The sequence below is a fragment of the Macaca fascicularis genome, chromosome 1 (genome assembly GCF_037993035.2).
Source record: "Macaca fascicularis isolate 582-1 chromosome 1, T2T-MFA8v1.1".
In the NCBI taxonomy this organism is placed as follows: domain Eukaryota; kingdom Metazoa; phylum Chordata; class Mammalia; order Primates; family Cercopithecidae; genus Macaca; species Macaca fascicularis.
The window spans coordinates 115,246,689-115,252,688 of record NC_088375.1 but is presented as its reverse complement, the minus strand read 5'-3'; positions in this window follow the sequence as shown (position 1 = coordinate 115,252,688).

Genomic DNA, 6,000 nt, shown 5'->3' with positions numbered 1-6,000 from the left:
AAAATTTGTGTTTTATTGTTGATAGTTTAGGGAAATTTTCTTCAATACCACATTTTGTTGCTTGCAATGTCACGCAAAATTTTACAATTGTTGTCAAATTTGGGAAAACTTTTATCAAGATTTTACATGTAAGAGTTGTAAGATTTAGATAACACTTCTATGACTAGCTTCTGGCTCTGCACATTTCAAATCTTATTTCTCCTCCACTATTCTAATTTCAGGGCTGGGCATTGTAGGATGTATTTACGTAACATCAGAATTCATCATAGGATCAGCATCTTAGGATGCTGGTAATCCCAACATGATGTCCCTTGGTCACCCAGCTCACTGGTGAGCAGTTGATGATAGAAGTGCTTATGGAATCCATTTATACAACCAGGTGGTTAGCAGTCAGCCCTACACAAAACTGATGCAAACCATGTAATACATTTCATTCCACTCAAGCTAAGTATATCTTCAACCCAACTCTGATGCCACCCTACACAAAGGGAAATGTGACAGAGGGGAAATCAGGGCTGTATTAACTAATTGGTGTTATATACCTTAATTTCGTAAACTTTATGAAAACATATAGCCATGCATACATATTGATAGAGGCCCTATGAGGGATGTGGGAGGGGCTCATGGCATTAGCTTCAGGGTCAACTGCCTCTACATGTCTTATCAGTGTGCTGAGCAGTTCTTTCTTTCCAGACTGGCAATCATTGCTCAATGCGAGCAAGATGGTGGTCGTGGTTTGGGGTCATGCATTCAGGAGACCCCCTGAAGGCAGCATCTCATCCAACCACAGAGATGAGATATGTCCCCTTCAGCAGCGGCGAATCTAAATAAAAGTGAGTTGTGGGGCTCTAAAGGTTCATATGAGGAGACCCTTTGTACCCTTTTTGTTTTGCTGTATATTCTTTGCCCAACACTGACTCGTTAAAATTTGAGTTCAAAACTACTCTTTGAAATTGTTGTGATTCACCTGGCTCTGAACTCTTTCATCTTTCAGAAAATCTCTTTTAGGACTGCTATTATCCCCTTCCCCCGACACAAAAAAAATGGTAGAGGTCAGCTGGTAAGCTTGTCAAACCTAACTCAGGGCCACTCCACATTGTCCTAGGCAGAGATACTTTTGGAGCTGGTGCAAGCAGCAGTTGGGAAACAGGGGCCTAGTGATGTGGTGGTCATTCCAGAATTGCAACCCCTCAGAAACGTGCTGCCCAGACTTTTGGACGAAGGGTAAAACAAATAAAGCTGCCGCCTATTGGAACGTACACTGGCTCCTTCCACATCTGCAGGACATTTAGCCCCTTGCATCTGGTAGTGTTTGTGCAAATATAATTCCATATTCACTAATAATTCCTGGGGCTAAAGGCCCCCCCTCGGGTAACCTTGTTAATATTCTCCCAAGGCCTGGTGTGAACGCCTCATAGCATTTTGATTAGAATTCAATCTTGTGTTTTTTTCCCTCTCAGTCTCTTTCTTCCTCTCTCCTCTCATGCTTTTCTGGCCCCTGATTTCCTGGCCACCCACATCAGGAGACATTCTCCCTCCCTTCCACTCTCCATTCTCAGTTTCAAGGAATTTCCTTGTGTCAAAGGCAAAGTGTGATTGACATATTTTTCCCCTCTTAAGAGCAGTCATCTCAGTGTTTGATTTAACCATCTCCTTATGGGGCTCATACAGTCATTACCTGGGTGAAAGAGACCTCCTGCTCACCCTTACTCTCAAGCACTAGCCTCAGACCATGCAACTGGCACTTTTATAGACTTTTAAATTGCTGTTTTCCTTCCCTTTATTTTTTTTTAACCTTTTATTGTGGGGGGGTTACGGGGGAACTAACAGTTGATTCCCTGGTGAGTAGTACCTTGAGCTTTAAAGATTTTTAGTTATCTGCAAGTAGGTAGATCAACTGCCTCCTGCCAGTGCTCTCTATCTGCCAAGAGAGGCATTCACTGTTCTTCAGATCTGGGAATAAGAACGGATACCATAATGAGTTCTCTAGTTTTGAATTCACCAACTCTGGGCAAGTTGTGAAGTCGTGCTTCTTTGGTTCCTTAGTCTTACTTGACCAGCTTATTTGTCTCTCAGGAAGAGAAAATAGACAGCAAAAGCAAAAGCAAACTAGCCATAGCAGGAGGAATTATATTTACACCCAAGAAGAATTTCTTGCTAGTGAAGGTTCTTCGTGCTGGAGTGTGGGATTCTGGAATGTATGTGCTCTCTCTCAGGGTCTGTAAAACAGGCCACCTTATCATCACATTACTAGGCGTTTCTGCCTGAAGGGAATAAACTAGGTGACCTTGGAAGGTCACTTACAGCTTTTTAATTCAGAAGCAATTCTCATCTTTTCTGCGAAGAGCTCCACTTCTCACAGTGTTGGAGCAGACCTTGTCTTAAGGAAATTACTCCTGTCTTTCCAGAAGCAGCCTGAGTCACATCTCACTGATTTACTTTCATGAATCTACATCTTCTGCTGCTGATTATGATATATTGCCCACTAAAAGCTCCCAACTGCAAGCAGCTCTATTGTAGTGCAATAGTTAACTTCCTAAGGAACTTCGTGTGTCCCCACCCCCAAATCCCATTGTTTCAGAAGACAACAAAGTGCTGGAAGATAGAGACTTGGATTTACAATAATAATTTTTTTCCCTGCTGGAATTTCAGCAATAGAGGTAGCTTTAATAAAAAGCTGTAAGTCAACAAACAAGAAAAACTTCAGAAGCCTTATAAATACATGGAAATTAAACAATATGCCCCTAAATAACCAATGGGTTAATAAAGAAATAAAAAGGGAAATTAAAAAAAATTCTTGAGATGAATGAGAATGGAAATACATCATACCAAAACCTGTGGAGCACAGCAAAAGCGGTTCTAAGAGGGAAGTTTATAGTAATAAATGCCCATATCAAAGAAGAAATATTTCTAATAAAAAACCTAATGATGCACCTTGGGGAACTAGATAAACAGTAACAACTAAACCCAAGATTGGTAGAAGGAAAGAAATACTAAAGCTCAGAGTAGAAGTAAATCAGAGACTAAAAAAATAATAAATGAAAAGATCAATAAAATGAAGATTTGTTTTTTGAAAAGATAAAATAGATAAACTTTTAGCTAGATTAAGAAAAAATATTCAAGTAAATAAAATTAGAGATGAAAAAGGATACAATTCACACCACAGAAATTAAAAAGATTATAAGACAGTATTATGAACAACAACCATACACCAACAAATCTGATAACATACAAGAAATGGATCAATTCCTGGAAGCATACAACCTACCATGATTAAATAATAAAAAATAGAAATATGAACACATTGGTAAGTAGTGAGGACATTGAGTCAGGAATAAAACGTTTTTCATCAAAGAAAAAACCAAGACCTGAGAACTTCACTGCTGAATTCCCCAAACACTGGAAGAACTAATACTGACCCTCAACCTTTTCAGACAGCTAAAGAGGAAGAGGAGGGAATACTTCCACACTCATTTTATGAGGCCAGCATTACTCTAATTCCAAAATCAGACAAGATCACAACAAAAAAAAGAAAACTACAGGCCTATATCTCTGATAAACATAGATGCAAAATTCCCAAAATGATACTAGCAAATCAAACTTAGCAACTTATTAAAAATATCATTCACTATGATCAAGTGGAATTCATTCCAGGGATGCAAGGATGGCTGAACATCCACAAATCAATAAATTTGATATACCACATTAACTGAAAGACAAAACCCGTATAGTTATTTCTATCGATGCAGAAAATTCATTTGACAAAACTCAACATTCCTTCATGATAAAAACTCTCAACAGATTATATATAAAAGGAATGTACCTCAGCACAAAAAAAGGCCATATGTGACAAATCCACAGCTAACATCATACTGAAGGGGGAAAGCTGAAAGCTTTCCCTCTAAGATCAGGAAAAAGACAGGGATGCCCACTTTTTACCACTTCTATGTAACATAATGTTGAAAGACAACATAGTCCTAGCCAGAGCAATTAGGCAATAGAAAGAAATAAAAGGCATCCAAATTGAAAAGGAGGAAGTCAAATTGTCCCTTTTTGCAGATGACATGATCTTATATATAGAAAACCCTAAAGACTCTACCAAAAAAACGTATTAGAACTAACAAATTCAGTAAACTTGTAGGGTAAAAATAATCAACAGCATTTCTATATAGCAATAGTGAAGTATCTGAAAAAGAAATCCAGAAAACAATTTCATTTACAATAGTATAAAGAAAAGGAAGATACCTAGGAATGAACTTAACTAAGGCAATGAAAAATCCTTGAAATACTGGTGAAATAATTGAAGAACACATAAATAATTAGAAAGATATCTTGTGTTCATGGATTGAAAGAATTAATATTGTTAAAATGGCCATACTACCCAAAGTTATCTACAGATTTATTGTAATCCCTATACAAATGCCAATGACATTCTTTACAGAAATAGGAAAAAAAGAATCCTAGAATTCTTTTGAAACTACAAAAGACCCTGAATAACCAAAGCAATCCTGAGCAAAAGCAACAAAGCTAGAGGCATCATGTTAACTGACTTCAAAATATACTACAAAGCCAGGCCAGGCAAGGTGGCTCTCGCCTGTATTTCCAGCACTTTAGGACGCCAAGGCGGGGGGATCGCTTGAGTCCAGGAGTTTAAGGGCAGCCTGGGCAACATAGCAAGACCCCATCTCATTATATATATATATGTATATACATTTTTTAAATTTTAAAAAATTTAACTTTAATTTATAAATTTAATTTATATATAACATATATGTTATATATTAATGTATTTTTTATATGTGTGTATATATATATACACACACCCCAAACTATAGTAACCAAAACAACATGGTACTTGCATAAAAATGGACATATAAACCAGTGGAACAGAATAGAGATCCCAGAAAAAATTCATGCACTATAGCCAGCTAATCTTCAATAAACCATGCTAGGGAAATTGGATGTTCACATGCAGAAGAATAAGGTGTGGAGGTGTACATGCAGAAGAATTAGGTGTATAAGGTGTGGAGGAGACTAGGCCTCCACACCTTATACAAAAATTAATGCAAGACGAATTAAAGACTTAAATGTAAGACCTAAAACCCTGAAAACCCTAGAAGAAAACCTAGGCAACGCCATTCAGGACATAGGCATGGGCAAAGACTTCATGACTAAAACACCAAAAGTAATTGCAACAAAAGTGAAAATTGACCAGTGGGGTCTAATGGGACTAAAGAGCTTCTGCACAGCAAAAGAAACTATCATTAGAGTGAACAGGCAACCTATCGAATGGGAGAAAATTTCCATCTGACAAAGGGCTAATATCCAGAATTTACAAAGAACTTAAACAAATTTACAAGAAAAAACAACCCCATCAAAAAGTGGGTGAAGGATATGAACAGACACTTCTCAAAAGAAGACATTTATGCAGCCAACAAACATGAAAAAAAGCTTATCCTCACTGGCCATTAGAGACATGCAAATCAAAACCACAATGAGATACCATCTTATGCCAGTAAGAATGGCAATAATTAAAAAGTCAGGAAACAACAAATGCTGGAGAGGATGTGGAGAAATAGGAATACTTTTACACTGTTGGTGGGAGTGTGAATTAGTTCAACCGTTGTGGAAGACAGTGTGACGATTCCTCAAGGATCTAGAACCAGATATACCATTTGACCCAGCAATCCTATGATTGTGTATATACCCAAAGGATTATAAATGATTCTACTATAAAGACACATGCACATGTATGTTTATTGTGGCATTGTTCACAATAGCAAAGACTTGGAACCAACTCAAATGCCTATCAGTGATAGACTGGATAAAAAAATATGTGGCACATATACACCATGGAACACTATGCAGCCATAAAAAAGAATGAGTTCGTGTCCTTTGCAGGGACATGAATGAAGCTGGAAACCATCATTCTCAGCAAACTAACACAAGAACAGAAAACCAAACACCACATGTTCTGACTCATAAATGGGAGTTGAACAA